Source organism: Heterodontus francisci, unplaced genomic scaffold (genome assembly GCF_036365525.1).
Source record: "Heterodontus francisci isolate sHetFra1 unplaced genomic scaffold, sHetFra1.hap1 HAP1_SCAFFOLD_57, whole genome shotgun sequence".
NCBI lineage: Eukaryota > Metazoa > Chordata > Chondrichthyes > Heterodontiformes > Heterodontidae > Heterodontus > Heterodontus francisci.
Window position 1 is genome coordinate 7,194,916 of NW_027142024.1, and position 15,735 is coordinate 7,210,650.

The window sequence follows — 15,735 nt, forward strand, 5'->3', positions numbered from 1 at the left end:
TTTTCATTCTTTATCAGGATCCTGCCAGGTGTGTATCGGGTTTTCACAGTGTATCAGGATTCTGCCAGGTGTGTACGGGGTTTTCGCGGTGGATCAGGATCCTGCCAGGTTTGTATGGGGTTGTCACAGTTTATCAGGATCCTGCCAAGTGTGTATGGGGTTTTCACAGTGGATCAGTGTCCTGCCAGGTGTGTACACGGATTTCATAGTTTATCAGGATCCAGCCAGGTGTGTATGGGGTTTTCACAGTGTATCAGGATCCTGCCAGGTGTGTCTGGGGGTTTCATAGTTTATCAGGATCCTGCCAGGTGTGTATGGGGTTTTCACAGTGTATAAGGATCCTGCCAGGTGTGTATGGGGTTTTCACAATGGATCAGGATCCTGCCAGGTGTGTTTGGGGGTTTCATAGTTTATCAGGATCCTGCCAGGTGTGTATGGGGTTTTCATAGTGTATCAGGATCCTGCCAGGTGTGTATGGGGTTTGCACAGTGTATCAGGATCCTGCCAGGTGCGTATGGGGTTTTCACAGTGGATTAGGATCCTGCCAGGTGTGTATGGGATTTCCACAGTGTATCAGGATCCTGCCAGGTGTGCATGGGGTTTTCACAGTTTAGCACATCCTGCCAGGTGTGTATGGGGGTTCACAGTTTATCAGGATCCTGCCAGGTGTGTATGGGGTTTTCACAGTGTATCAGGGTCCTGCCAGGTGTGTATGGGTGTTTCACAGTGTATCAGGGTCCTGCCTGTTGAGTATGGGGTTTTCACAGTTTATCAGGATCCTGCCAGGTCTGTATGGGAGTTTCACAGTATATCAGGATCCTGCCAGGTGTGTATGGGGTTTTCACAGTTTATCAGGATCCTGCCAGGTGTGTATGGGTATTTCTCAGTTTATCAGGATCCTGCCAGGTGTCTATGGGTTTTCACAGTTTGTCAGAATCCTGCCAGGTGTGCATGGGGGTTTCACAGTTTATCAGGATCCTGCCAGGTGTGTATGCGGATTTCACAGTTTAGCAGGATCCTGCCAGGTGTGTATGGGGGTTTCACAGTGGATCAGGGTCCTGCCAGGTGTGTACACGGGTTTCATATTTTATCAGGATCCTGCCAGGTGTGTATGGGGGTTTCATAGTTTATCAGGATCCTGCCAAGTGTGTATGGGGTTTTCACAGTGTATAAGGATCCTGCCAGGTGTGTATGTGGTTTTCACAGTTGATCAGGATCCTGCCAGTTGTGTATGGGGTTTTCACAGTTTATCAGGATCCTGTCAGGAGTGTATGGGGGTATCATAGTTTATCAGCAAACTGCCAGGTGTGTATGAAGGTTTCATAGTTTATCAGGATCCTGCCAAGTGTGTATGGGGTTTTCACAGTGTATCAGTATCCTGCCAGGTGTCTATGGGGGTTTCATAGTTTATCAGGATTCTGCCAGGTGTGTATGGGGGTTTCATAGTTTATCAGGATCCTGCCAGGTGTGTATGAGGTTTTCACAGTGTATCAGGATCCTGCCAGGTGTGTATGGGATTTTCACAGTGTATCAGGATTCTGCCAGGTGTGTACGGGGTTTTCACGGTGGATCAGGATCCTACCAGGTGTGTATTGGGTTTTCACTGTTTAGCAGGATCCTGCCAGGTGTGTTTGGGGGTTTCACAGTGTATCAGGGTCCTGCCAGGTGAGTATGGGGGATTCACAGTTTATCAGGATCCTGCCAGGTGTGGATGGGGTTTTCACAGTTTATCAGGATCCTGCCAGGTGTGTATGTGGATTTCACAGTTTATCAGGATCCTGCCAGGTGTGTATGGGTTTTCACAGTTTATCAGGATCCTGCCAGGTGTGCATGGGGGTTTCACAATTTATCAGGATCCTGCCAGGTGTGTATGGGTTTCTCACAGTTTATCAGGATCCTGCCAGGTGTGTCTGGGGTTTTCACAGTTTATCAGGATCCTGCCAGGTGTGTATGGGCGTTTCATAGTTTATCAGGATCCTGCCAGGTGTGTATGGGGTTTTCACAGTGTATAAGGATCCTGCCAGGTGTGTATGGGGTTTTCACAGTGGATCAGGATCCTGCCAGGTGTGTATGGGGTTTTCACAGTGTATCAGGATCCTGCCAGGTGTGTATGGGGTTTTCACAGTGGATCAGGATCCTGCCAGGTGTGTATGGGGTGTTCACATTGTAGCAGGATCCTGCCAGGTGTGTCTGGGGGTTTCACAGTTTATCAGGATCCTGCCAGGTGTGCATGGGGTTTTCACAGTGTATCAGGGTCCTGCCAGGTGTGTATACGGGTTTCATAGTTTATCAGGATCCTGCCAGGTGTGTGTGCGGTTTTCACAGTGTGTCAGGATCCTGCCAGGTATGTATGGGGGTTTCATAGTTTATCAGGATCCTGCCAGGTGTGTATGGGGGTTTCATAGTGTATCGGGATCCTGCCAGGTGTGTATGCGGTTTTCACAGTGTATCAGGATCCTGCCAGGTGTGTATGGGGTTTTCACAGTGGATCAGGATCCTGCCAGGTGTGTATGGGGTTTTCACAGTTTAGCAGGATCCTGCCAGGTGCGTATGGGGGGTTCACAGTTTCTCAGGATCCTGCCAGGTGTGTATGTGGTTTTCACAGTGTATCAGGGTCCTGCCAGGTGTGTATGGGTGTTTCACAGTGCATCAGGGTCCTGCCAGGTGAGTATGGGGTTTTCACAGTGTATCAGGTTCCTGCCTGTTGAGTATGGGGGTTTCACAGTTTATCAGGATCCTGCCAGGTGTGCATGGGGTTTTCACAGATTATCAGGTTCCTGCCAGGTGTGTATGGGTATATCACAGTTTATCAGGATCCTGCCAGGTGTCTATGGGATTTCACAGTTTGTCAGGATCCTGCCAGGTGTGCATGGGGCTTTCACAGTTTATCAGGATCCTGCCAGGTGTGTATGTGGTTTTCACAGTTTAGCAGGATCCTGCCAGGTGTGTATGGGGCTTTCACAGTTTATCAGGATCCTGCCAAGTGTGTATGGGGTTTGCACAGTGTATCAGGGTCCTGCCAGGTGTGTACACGGGTTTCATATTTTATCAGGATCCTGCCAGGTGTGTATGGGGTTTTCACAGTGTATCAGGATCCTGCCAGGTGTGTATGGGGGTTTCATAGTTTATCAGGATCCTGCCAGATGTGTATGGGGATTTCATAGTTTATCAGGGTCCTGCCAGGTGTGTATGGGGTTTTCATAGTGTATCAGGATCCTGCCAGCTGTGTATGGGGTTTTCACAGTGGATCAGGATCCTTCCAGGTGTGCATGGGGTTTTCACAGTGTATCAGGATCCTGCCAGGTGTGTATGGCGTTTTCACAGTGGAACAGGATCCTGCCAGGTGTGTATGTGGTTTTCACAGTTTAGCAGGATCCTGCCAGGTATGTATGGGGGTTTCACAGTGTATCAGAGTCCTGCCAGGTGTGTATGGGGTTTTCACAGTTTATCAGGTTCCTGCCAGGTGCGCATGGGTATTTCACAGTTTATCAGGATCCTGCCAGGTGTGTATGGGTTTTGACAGTTTATCAGGATCCTGCCAGGTGTGCATGGGGGTTTCACAGTTTATCAGGATCCTGCCAAGTGTGTATGGGGTTTTCACAGTGTATAAGGATCCTGCCAGGTGTGTATGTGGTTTTCACAGTTGATCAGGATCCTGCCAGTTGTGTATGGGGTTTTCACAGTTTATCAGGATCCTGTCAGGAGTGTATGGGGGTATCATAGTTTATCAGCAAACTGCCAGGTGTGTATGAAGGTTTCATAGTTTATCAGGATCCTGCCAAGTGTGTATGGGGTTTTCACAGTGTATCAGTATCCTGCCAGGTGTCTATGGGGGTTTCATAGTTTATCAGGATTCTGCCAGGTGTGTATGGGGGTTTCATAGTTTATCAGGATCCTGCCAGGTGTGTATGAGGTTTTCACAGTGTATCAGGATCCTGCCAGGTGTGTATGGGATTTTCACAGTGTATCAGGATTCTGCCAGGTGTGTACGGGGTTTTCACGGTGGATCAGGATCCTACCAGGTGTGTATTGGGTTTTCACTGTTTAGCAGGATCCTGCCAGGTGTGTTTGGGGGTTTCACAGTGTATCAGGGTCCTGCCAGGTGAGTATGGGGGATTCACAGTTTATCAGGATCCTGCCAGGTGTGGATGGGGTTTTCACAGTTTATCAGGATCCTGCCAGGTGTGTATGGGGATTTCACAGTTTATCAGGATCCTGCCAGGTGTGTATGGGTTTTCACAGTTTATCAGGATCCTGCCAGGTGTGCATGGGGGTTTCACAATTTATCAGGATCCTGCCAGGTGTGTATGGGTTTCTCACAGTTTATCAGGATCCTGCCAGGTGTGTCTGGGGTTTTCACAGTTTATCAGGATCCTGCCAGGTGTGTATGGGCGTTTCATAGTTTATCAGGATCCTGCCAGGTGTGTATGGGGTTTTCACAGTGTATAAGGATCCTGCCAGGTGTGTATGGGGTTTTCACAGTGGATCAGGATCCTGCCAGGTGTGTATGGGGTTTTCACAGTGTATCAGGATCCTGCCAGGTGTGTATGGGGTTTTCACAGTGGATCAGGATCCTGCCAGGTGTGTATGGGGTGTTCACATTTTAGCAGGATCCTGCCAGGTGTGTCTGGGGGTTTCACAGTTTATCAGGAACCTGCCAGGTGTGCATGGGGTTTTCACAGTGTATCAGGGTCCTGCCAGGTGTGTATACGGGTTTCATAGTTTATCAGGATCCTGCCAGGTGTGTGTGCGGTTTTCACAGTGTGTCAGGATCCTGCCAGGTATGTATGGGGGTTTCATAGCTTATCAGGATCCTGCCAGGTGTGTATGGGGGTTTCATAGTGTATCAGGATCCTGCCAGGTGTGTATGCGGTTTTCACAGTGTATCAGGATCCTGCCAGGTGTGTATGGGGTTTTCACAGTGGATCAGGATCCTGCCAGGTGTGTATGGGGTTTTCACAGTTTAGCAGGATCCTGCCAGGTGCGTATGGGGGGTTCACAGTTTCTCAGGATCCTGCCAGGTGTGTATGTGGTTTTCACAGTGTATCAGGGTCCTGCCAGGTGTGTATGGGTGTTTCACAGTGCATCAGGGTCCTGCCAGGTGAGTATGGGGTTTTCACAGTGTATCAGGTTCCTGCCTGTTGAGTATGGGGTTTTCACAGTTTATCAGGACCCTGCCAGGTCTGTATGGGGGTTTCACAGTTTATCAGGATCCTGCCAGGTGTGCATGGGGTTTTCACAGATTATCAGGTTCCTGCCAGGTGTGTATGGGTATATCACAGTTTATCAGGATCCTGCCAGGTGTCTATGGGATTTCACAGTTTGTCAGGATCCTGCCAGGTGTGCATGGGGCTTTCACAGTTTATCAGGATCCTGCCAGGTGTGTATGTGGTTTTCACAGTTTAGCAGGATCCTGCCAGGTGTGTATGGGGCTTTCACAGTTTATCAGGATCCTGCCAAGTGTGTATGGGGTTTGCACAGTGTATCAGGGTCCTGCCAGGTGTGTACACGGGTTTCATATTTTATCAGGATCCTGCCAGGTGTGTATGGGGTTTTCACAGTGTATCAGGATCCTGCCAGGTGTGTATGGGGGTTTCATAGTTTATCAGGATCCTGCCAGATGTGTATGGGGGTTTCATAGTTTATCAGGATCCTGCCAGGTGTGTATGGGGTTTTCATAGTGTATCAGGATCCTGCCAGCTGTGTATGGGGTTTTCACAGTGGATCAGGATCCTTCCAGGTGTGCATGGTGTTTTCACAGTGTATCAGTATCCTGCCAGGTGTGTATGGCGTTTTCACAGTGGAACAGGATCCTGCCAGGTGTGTATGTGGTTTTCACAGTTTAGCAGGATCCTGCCAGGTATGTATGGGGGTTTCACAGTGTATCAGAGTCCTGCCAGGTGTGTATGGGGTTTTCACAGTTTATCAGGTTCCTGCCAGGTGCGCATGGGTATTTCACAGTTTATCAGGATCCTGCCAGGTGTGTATGGGTTTTGACAGTTTATCAGGATCCTGCCAGGTGTGCATGGGGGTTTCACAGTTTATCAGGATCCTGCCAGGTGTGTATGGGGTTTTCACAGTGTATCAAGATCCTGCCAGGAGTGTATGGGGTTTTCACAGTGTATAAGTTTCCTGCCAGGTGTGTATGGGGTTTTCAAAGTGGATCAGGATCCTGCCGGGTGTGCATGGGGTTTTCACAGTTTATCAGGATCCTGCCAGGTGTGCATGGGGGTTTCACAGTTTATCAGGATCCTGCCAGGTGTGTATGGGGATCTCACAGTTTATCAGGATCCTGCCAGGTGTGTCTGGGGTTTTCACAGTGTATAAGCATCCTGCCAGGTGTGTTTGGGCTTTTCACAGTGGATCAGGATCCTGCCAGGTGTGTATGGGGTTTTCACAGTTTATCAGGATCCTGCCAGGTGTGCATGGGGGTATCATAGTTTACCAGGAAACTGCCAGGTTTGTATGAAGGTTTCATAGTTTATCAGGATCCTGCCAGGTGTGTCTGGGGTTTTCACAGTTTATCAGGATCCTGCCAGGTGTGTATGGGCGCTTCATAGTTTATCAGGATCCTGCCAGGTGTGTATGGGGTTTTCACAGTGTATAAGGATCCTGCCAGGTGTGTATGGGGTTTTCACAGTGGATCAGTATCCTGCCAGGTGTGTATGGGGTTTTCACAGTGTATCAGGATCCTGCCAGGTGTGTATGGGGTTTTCACAGTGGATCAGGATCCTGCCAGGTGTGTATGGGGTGTTCACAGTTTAGCAGGATCCTGCCAGGTGTGTATGGGGGTTTCACAGTTTATCAGGATCCTGCCAGGTGTGCATGGGGTTTTCACAGTGTATCAGTGTCCTGCCAGGTGTGTATACGGGTTTCATAGTTTATCAGGATACTGCCAGCTGTGTGTGCGGTTTTCACAGTGTGTCAGGATCCTGCCAGGTATGTATGGGGGTTTCATAGTTTATCAGGATCCTGCCAGGTGTGTATGGGGGTTTCATAGTGTATCAGGATCCTGCCAGGTGTGTATGCGGTTTTCACAGTGTATCAGGATCCTGCCAGGTGTGTATGGGGTTTTCACAGTGGATCAGGATCCTGCCAGGTGTGTATGGGATTTTCACAGTTTAGCAGGATCCTGCCAGGTGTGTTTGGGGGGGTTCACAGTTTCTCAGGATCCTGCCAGGTGTGTATGGGTTTTTCACAGTGTATCAGGGTCCTGCCAGGTGTGTATGGGTGTTTCACAGAGCATCAGGGTCCTGCCAGTTGAGTATGGGGTTTTCACAGTGTATCAGGGTCCTGCCTGTTGAGTATGGGGATTTCACAGTTTATCAGGACCCTGCCAGGTCTGTATGGGGGTTTCACAGTTTATCAGGATCCTGCCAGGTGTGCATGGGGTTTTCACAGATTATCAGGTTCCTGCCAGGTGTGTATGGGTATTTCACAGTTTATCAGGATCCTGCCAGGTGTCTATGGGTTTTCACAGTTTGTCAGGATCCTGCCAGGTGTGCATGGGGGTTTCACAGTTTATCAGGATCCTGCCAGGTGTGTATGGGGTTTTCACAGTTTAGCAGGATCCTGCCAGGTGTGTATGGGGGTTTCACAGTTTATCAGGATCCTGCCAAGTGTGTATGGGGTTTGCACAGTGTATCAGGGTCCTGCCAGGTGTGTACACGGGTTTCATATTTTATCAGGATCCTGCCAGGTGTGTATGGGGTTTTCACAGTGTATCAGGATCCTGCCAGGTGTGTATGGGGGTTTCATAGTTTATCAGGATCCTGCCAGATGTGTATGGGGGTTTCATAGTTTATCAGGATCCTGCCAGGTGTGTATGGGTTATTCATAGTGTATCAGGATCCTGCCAGCTGTGTATGGGGTTTTCACAGTGGATCAGGATCCTTCCAGGTGTGCATGGGGTTTTCACAGTGTATCAGGATCCTGCCAGATGTGTATGGCGTTTTCACAGTGGAACAGGATCCTGCCAGGTGTGTATGTGGTTTTCACAGTTTAGCAGGATCCTGCCAGGTATGTATGGGGGTTTCACAGTTTATCAAGATCCTGCCAGGTGTGTATGGGGTTTTCACAGTGTATCAGGGTCCTGCCAGGTGTGTATGGGTGTTTAACAGTGTATCAGAGTCCTGCCAGGTGTGTATGGGGTTTTCACAGTTTATCAGGTTCCTGCCAGGTGCGCATGGGTATTTCACAGTTTATCAGGATCCTGCCAGGTGTGTATGGGTTTTCACAGTTTATCAGGATCCTGCCAGGTGTGCATGGGGGTTTCACAGTTTATCAGGATCCTGCCAGGTGTTTATGGGGTTTTCACAGTGTATCAAGATCCTGCCAGGAGTGTATGGGGTTTTCACAGTGTATAATGTTCCTGCCAGGTGTGTATGGGGTTTTCAAAGTGGATCAGGATCCTGCCGGGTGTGCATGGGGTTTTCACAGTTTATCAGGATCCTGCCAGGTGTGCACGGGGGTTTCACAGTTTATCAGGATCCTGCCAGGTGTGTATGGGGATCTCACAGTTTATCAGGATCCTGCCAGGTGTGTCTGGGGTTTTCACAGTGTATAAGGATCCTGCCAGGTGTGTTTGGGGTTTTCACAGCGGATCAGGATCCTGCCAGGTGTGTATGGGGTTTTCACAGTTTATCAGGATCCTGCCAGGTGTGCATGGGGGTATCATAGTTTACCAGGAAACTGCCAGGTTTGTATGAAGGTTTCATAGTTTATCATGATCCTGCCAGGTGTGTATGGGGTTTTCACAGTGTATCAGGATCCTGACAGGTGTGTATGGGGGTTTCATAGTTTATCAGGATTCTGCCAGGTGTGTATGGGGTTTTCATATTTTATCAGGATCCTGCCAGGTGTGTGGGGTTTTCACAGTGTATCAGGATCCTGCCAGGTGTGTATGGGGTTTTCACAGTGGATCAGGATCCTGCCAGGTGTGTATGGGGTTTTCACAGCGTATCAGGATCCTGCCAGGTGTGTATGGGGTTTTCACAGTGTATCAGGATCCTGCCATTTCTGTATGGGGCTTTCATAGTTTATCAGGATCCTGCCAGGTGTGTATGGGGTTTTCACAGTGCATCAGGATCCTGCCAGGTGTGTCTGTGGTTTTCACAGTGTATAAGGATCCTGCCAGGTGTGTTTGGGGTTTTCACAGTGGATCAGGATCCTGCCAGGTGTGTATGGGGTTTTCACATTTTATCAGGATCCTGCCAGGTGTGTATGGGGGTATCATAGTTTACCAGGAAACTGCCAGGTGTGTATGAAGTTTTCATAGTTTATCAGGATCCTGCCAGGTGGGTATGGGGTTTTCACAGTGTATCAGGATCCTGCCAGGTGTGTACGGGGTTTTCACGGTGGATCAGGATCCTGCCAGGTGTGTATGGGGTTGTCACAGTTTAGCAGGATCCTGCCAGGTGTGTATGGGGGTTTCACAGTTTATCAGGATCCTGCCAGGTGTGTATGGGGTTTTCACAGTGTATCAGGAACCTGCCAGGTGTGTATGGGGTTTTCACAGTGGATCAGGATCCTGCCAGGTGTGTATGGGGTGTTCACAGTATTGCAGGATCCTGCCAGGTGTGTATGGGGGTTTCACAGTTTATCAGAATCCTGCCAGGTGTGCATGGGTTTTCACAGTGCATCAGGGTCCTGCCAGGTGTGAATACGGGTTTCATAGTTTATCAGGATCCTGCCAGGTGTGTGTGCGGTTTTCACAGTGTATCAGGATCCTGCCAGGTATGTATGGGGATTTAATAGTTTATCAGGATCCTGCCAGGTGTGTATGGGGGTTTCATAGTGTATCAGGATCCTGCCAGGTGTGTATGCGGTTTTCACAGTGTATCAGGATCCTGCCAGGTGTGTATGGGGTTTTCACAGTGGATCAGGATCCTGCCAGGTGTGTATGGGGTTTTCACAGTGTATCAGGGCCCTGCCAGGTGTGTATGGGTGTTTCACAGTGCATCAGGGTCCTGCCAGATGAGTATGGGGTTTTCACAGTGTATCAGGGTCCTGCCTGTTGAGTATGGGGTTTTCACAGTTTATCAGGACCCTGCCAGGTCTGTATGGGGGTTTCACAGTTTATCAGGATCCTGCCAGGTGTGCATGGGGTTTTCACAGATTATCAGGTTCCTGCCAGGTGTGTATGGGTATTTCACAGTTTATCAGGATCCTGCCAGGTGTCTATGGGTTTTCACAGTTTGTCAGGATCCTGCCAGGTGTGCATGGGGGTTTCACAGTTTATCAGGATCCTGCCAGGTGTGTATGGGGTTTTCACAGTTTAGCAGGATCCTGCCAGGTGTGTATGGGGGTTTCACAGCTTATCAGGATCCTGCCAAGTGTGTATGGGGTTTGCACAGTGTATCAGGGTCCTGCCAGGTGTGTACACGGGTTTCATATTTTATCAGGATCCTGCCAGGTGTGTATGGGGTTTTCACAGTGTATCAGGATCCTGCCAGGTGTGTATGGGGGTTTCATAGTTTATCAGGATCCTGCCAGGTGTGTATGGGGTTTTCATAGTGTATCAGGATCCTGCCAGCTGTGTATGGGGTTTTCACAGTGGATCAGGATCCTTCCAGGTGTGCATGGGGTTTTCACAGTGTATCAGGATCCTTCCAGGTGTGTATGGCGTTTTTACAGTGGATCAGGATCCTGCTTGGTGTGTATGTGGTTTTCACAGTTTAGCAGGATCCTGCCAGGTGTGTATGGGGGTTTCACAGTTTATCAAGATCCTGCCAGGTGTGTATGGGGTTTTCACAGTGTATCAGGATCCTGCCAGGTGTGTATGGGGTGTTCACAGTTTAGCAGGTTCCTGCCAGGTGTGTATGGGGGTTTCACAGTTTATCAGGATCCTGCCAGGTGTGCATGGGGGTATCATAGTTTACCAGGAAACTGCCAGGTTTGTATGAAGGTTTCATAGTTTATCAGGATCCTGCCAGGTGTGTATGGGGTTTTCACAGTGTATCAGGATCCTGACAGTTGTGTATGGGGGTTTCATAGTTTATCAGGATCCTGCCAGGTGTGTGGGGTTTTCACAGTGTATCAGGATCCTGCCAGGTGTGTATGGGGTTTTCACAGTGGATCAGGATCCTGCCAGGTGTGTATGGGGTTTTCACAGCGTATCAGGATCCTGCCAGGTGTGTATGGGGTTTTCACAGTTTATCAGGATCCTGCCATTTCTGTATGGGGGTTTCATAGTTTATCAGGATCCTGCCAGGTGTGTATGGGGTTTTCACTGTGCATCAGTATCCTGCCAGGTGTGTCTGTGGTTTTCACAGTGTATAAGGATCCTGCCAGGTGTGTTTAGGGTTTTCACAGTGGATCAGGATCCTGCCAGGTGTGTATGGGGTTTTCACATTTTATCAGGATCCTGCCAGGTGTGTATGGGGGTATCATAGTTTACCAGGAAACTGCCAGGTGTGTATGAAGTTTTCATAGTTTATCAGGATCCTGCCAGGTGTGTATGGGGTTTTCACAGTGTATCAGTATCCTGCCAGGTGTGTACGGTGTTTTCACGGTGGATCAGGATCCTGCCAGGTGTGTATGGGGTTGTCACAGTTTAGCAGGATCCTGCCAGGTGTGTATGGGGGTTTCACAGTTTATCAGGATCCTGCCAGGTGTGTATGGGGTTTTCACAGTGTATCAGGATCCTGCCAGGTGTGTATGGGGTTTTCACAGTGGATCAGGATCCTGCCAGGTGTGTATGGGGTGTTCACAGTTTTGCAGGATCCTGCCAGGTGTGTATGGGGGTTTCACAGTTTATCAGGATCCTGCCAGGTGTGCATGGGGTTTTCACAGTGTATCAGGGTCCTGCCAGGTGTGAATACGGGTTTCATAGTTTATCAGGATCCTGCCAGGTGTGTGTGCGGTTTTCACAGTGTATCAGGATCCTGCCAGGTATGTATGGGGGTTTAATAGTTTATCAGGATCCTGCCAGGTGTGTATGGGGGTTTCATAGAGTATCAGGATCCTGCCAGGTGTGTATGCGGTTTTCACAGTGTATCAGGATCCTGCCAGGTGTGTATGGGGTTTTCAAAGTGGATCAGTATCCTGCCGGGTGTGCATGGGGTTTTCACAGTTTGTCAGGATCCTGCCAGGTGTGCATGGGGGTTTCACAGTTTATCAGGATCGTGCCAGGTGTGTATGGGGTTTGCACAGTGTATCAGGGTCCTGCCAGGTGTGCACACGGGTTTCATATTTTATCAGGATCCTGCCAGGTGTGTATGGGGTTTTCACAGTGTATCAGGATCCTGCCAGGTGTGTATGGGGGTTTCATAGTTTATCAGGATCCTGCCAGATGTGTATGGGGGTTTCATAGTTTATCAGGATCCTGCCAGGTGTGTATGGGGGTTTCACAGTTTATCAGGATCCTGCCAGCTGTGTATGGGGTTTTCACAGTGGATCAGGATCCTTCCAGGTGTGCATGGGTTTTCACAGTGTATCAGGATCCTGCCAGGTGTGTATGGCGTTTTCACAGTGGATCAGGATCCTGCTTGGTGTGTATGTGGTTTTCACAGTTTAGCAGGATCCTGCCAGGTGTGTATGGGGGTTTCACAGTTTATCAAGATCCTGCCAGGTGTGTATGGGGTTTTCACAGTGTATCAGGGTCCTGCCAGGTGTGTATGGGTGTTTCACAGTGTATAAGAGTCCTGCCAGGTGTGTATGGGGTTTTCACAGTTTATCAGGATCCTGCCAGGTGCGCATGGGTATTTCACAGTTTATCAGGATCCTGCCAGGTGTGTATGGGTTTTCACAGTTTATCAGGATCCTGCCAGGTGTGCATGGGGGTTTCACAGTTTATCAGATCCTGCCAGGTGTGTATGGGGTTTTCACAGTGTATCAAGATCCTGCCAGGAGTGTATGGGGTTTTCACAGTGTATAAGGATCCTGCCAGCTGTGTATGGGGTTTTCAAAGTGGATCAGTATCCTGCCGGGTGTGCATGGGGTTTTCACAGTTTATCAGGATCCTGCCAGGTGTGCATGAGGGTTTCACAGTTTATCAGGATCCTGCCAGGTGTGTATGGGGTTCTCACAGTTTATCAGGATCCTGCCAGGTGTGTCTGTGGTTTTCACAGAGTATAAGGATCCTGCCAGGTGTGTTTGGGGTTTTCACAGTGGATCAGGATCCTGCCAGGTGTGTATGGGGTTTTCACAGTTTATCAGGATCCTGCCAGGTCTGTATGGGGGTTTCATAGTTTATCAGGATCCTGCCAGGTGCGTATGGGTTTTCACAATTTATCAGGATCCTGCCAGGTGTGTATGGGGTTTCATAGTTTATCAGGATCCTGCCAGGTCTGTATGGGGGTTTCATAGTTTATCAGGATACTGCCAGGTGCGTATGGGTTTTCACAATTTATCAGGATCCTGCCAGGTGTGTATGGGGTTTTCACAGTGTCTCAAGATCCTGCCAGGAGTGTATGGGGTTTTCACAGTTTATCAGGATCCTGCCAGGTGTGTCTGGGGATTTCACAGTTTATCAGGATCCTGCCAGGTGTGTATGGGGGTTTCATAGTTTATCAGGGTCCTGCCAGGTGTGTATGGGGTTTTCACAGTGTATAAGGATCCTGCCAGGTGTGTATGGGGTTTTCAAAGTGGATCAGGATCCTGCCGGGTGTGTATGGGGTTTTCACAGTGTATAAGTATCCTGCCAGGTGTGTATGGGGTTTTCAAAGTGGATCAAGATCCTGCCAGGTGTGCATGGGGGTTTCACAGTTTGTTAGGATCCTGCCAGGTGTGTATGGGGTTCTCACAGTTTATCAGGATCCTGCCAGGTGTGTCTGGGGTTTTCACAGTGTATAAGGATCCTGCCAGGTGTGTTTGGGGTTTTCACAGTGGATCAGGATCCTGCCAGGTGTGTATGGGATTTTCACAGTTTATCAGGATCCTGCCAGGTGTGTATGGGGGTATCATAGTTTACCAGGAAACTGCCAGGTTTGTATGAAGGTGTCATAGTTTATCAGGATCCTGACAGGTGTGTATGGGTGTTTCATAGTTTATCAGGATTCTGCCAGGTGTGTATGGGGGTTTCATAGTTTATCAGGATCCTGCCAGGTGTGTGGGGTTTTCACAGTGTATCAGGATCCTGCCAGGTCTGTATGGGGTTTTCACAGTGGATCAGGATGCTGCCAGGTGTGTATGGGGTTTTCACAGTGTATCAGGATCCTGCCAGGTGTGTATGGGGTTTTCACAGTGTATCAGGATTCTGCCATTTCTGTATGGGGGTTTCATAGTTTATCAGGATCCTGCCAGGTGTGTATGGGGTTTTCACAGTGTATCAGGATCCTGCCAGTTGTGTATGGGGTTTTCACATTTTAGCAGGATCCTGCCAGGTGTGTATGGGGGTTTCACAGTTTATCAGGATCCTGCCAGGTGTGTATGGGGTTTTCACAGTGTATCAGGGTCCTGCCAGGTGTGTATGGGTGTTTCACAGTGTATCAGGGTCCTGCCAGGTGAGTATGGGGTTTTCACAGTGTATCAGGGTCCTGCCTGTTGAGTATGGGGTTTTTACAGTTTATCAGGATCCTGCCAGGTCTGTTTGGGGGTTTCACAGTATATCAGGATCCTGCCAGGTGTGTATGGGGTTTTCACAGTTTATCAGGATCCTGCCAGGTGTGTATGGGTATTTCACAGTTTATCAGTATCCTGCCAGGTGTCTATGGGTTTTCACAGTGTATCAGGGTCCTGCCAGGTGTGTATGGGTGTTTCACAGTGTATAAGAGTCCTGCCAGGTGTGTATGGGGTTTTCACAGTTTATCAGGATCCTGCCAGGTGCGCATGGGTATTTCACAGTTTATCAGGATCCTGCCAGGTGTGTATGGGTTTTCACAGTTTATCAGGATCCTGCCAGGTGTGCATGGGGGTTTCACAGTTTATCAGGATCCTGCCAGGTGTGTATGGGGTTTTCACAGTGTATCAAGATCCTGCCAGGAGTGTATGGGGTTTTCACAGTGTATAAGGATCCTGCCAGCTGTGTATGGGGTTTTCAAAGTGGATCAGGATCCTGCCGGGTGTGCATGGGGTTTTCACAGTTTATCAGGATCCTGCCAGGTGTGCATGGGGGTTTCACAGTTTATCAGGATCCTGCCAGGTGTGTATGGGGTTCTCACAGTTTATCAGGATCCTGCCAGGTGTGTCTGTGGTTTTCACAGAGTATAAGGATCCTGCCAGGTGTGTTTGGGGTTTTCACAGTGGATCAGGATCCTGCCAGGTGTGTCTGGGGTTTTCACAGTTTATCAGGATCCTGCCAGGTCTGTATGGGGGTTTCATAGTTTATCAGGATCCTGCCAGGTGCGTATGGGTTTTCACAATTTATCAGGATCCTGCCAGGTGTGTATGGGGTTTCATAGTTTATCAGGATCCTGCCAGGTCTGTATGGGGGTTTCATAGTTTATCAGGATCCTGCCAGGTGCGTATGGGTTTTCACAATTTATCAGGATCCTGCCAGGTGTGTATGGGGTTTTCACAGTGTCTCAAGATCCTGCCAGGAGTGTATGGGGTTTTCACAGTTTATCAGGATCCTGCCAGGTGTGTCTGGGGATTTCACAGTTTATCAGGATCCTGCCAGGTGTGTATGGGGGTTTCATAGTTTATCAGGGTCCTGCCAGGTGTGTATGGGGTTTTCACAGTGTATAAGGATCCTGCCAGGTGTGTATGGGGTTTTCAAAGTGGATCAGGATCCTGCCGGGTGTGTATGGGGTTTTCACAGTGTATAAGTATCCTGCCAGGTGTGTATGGGGTTTT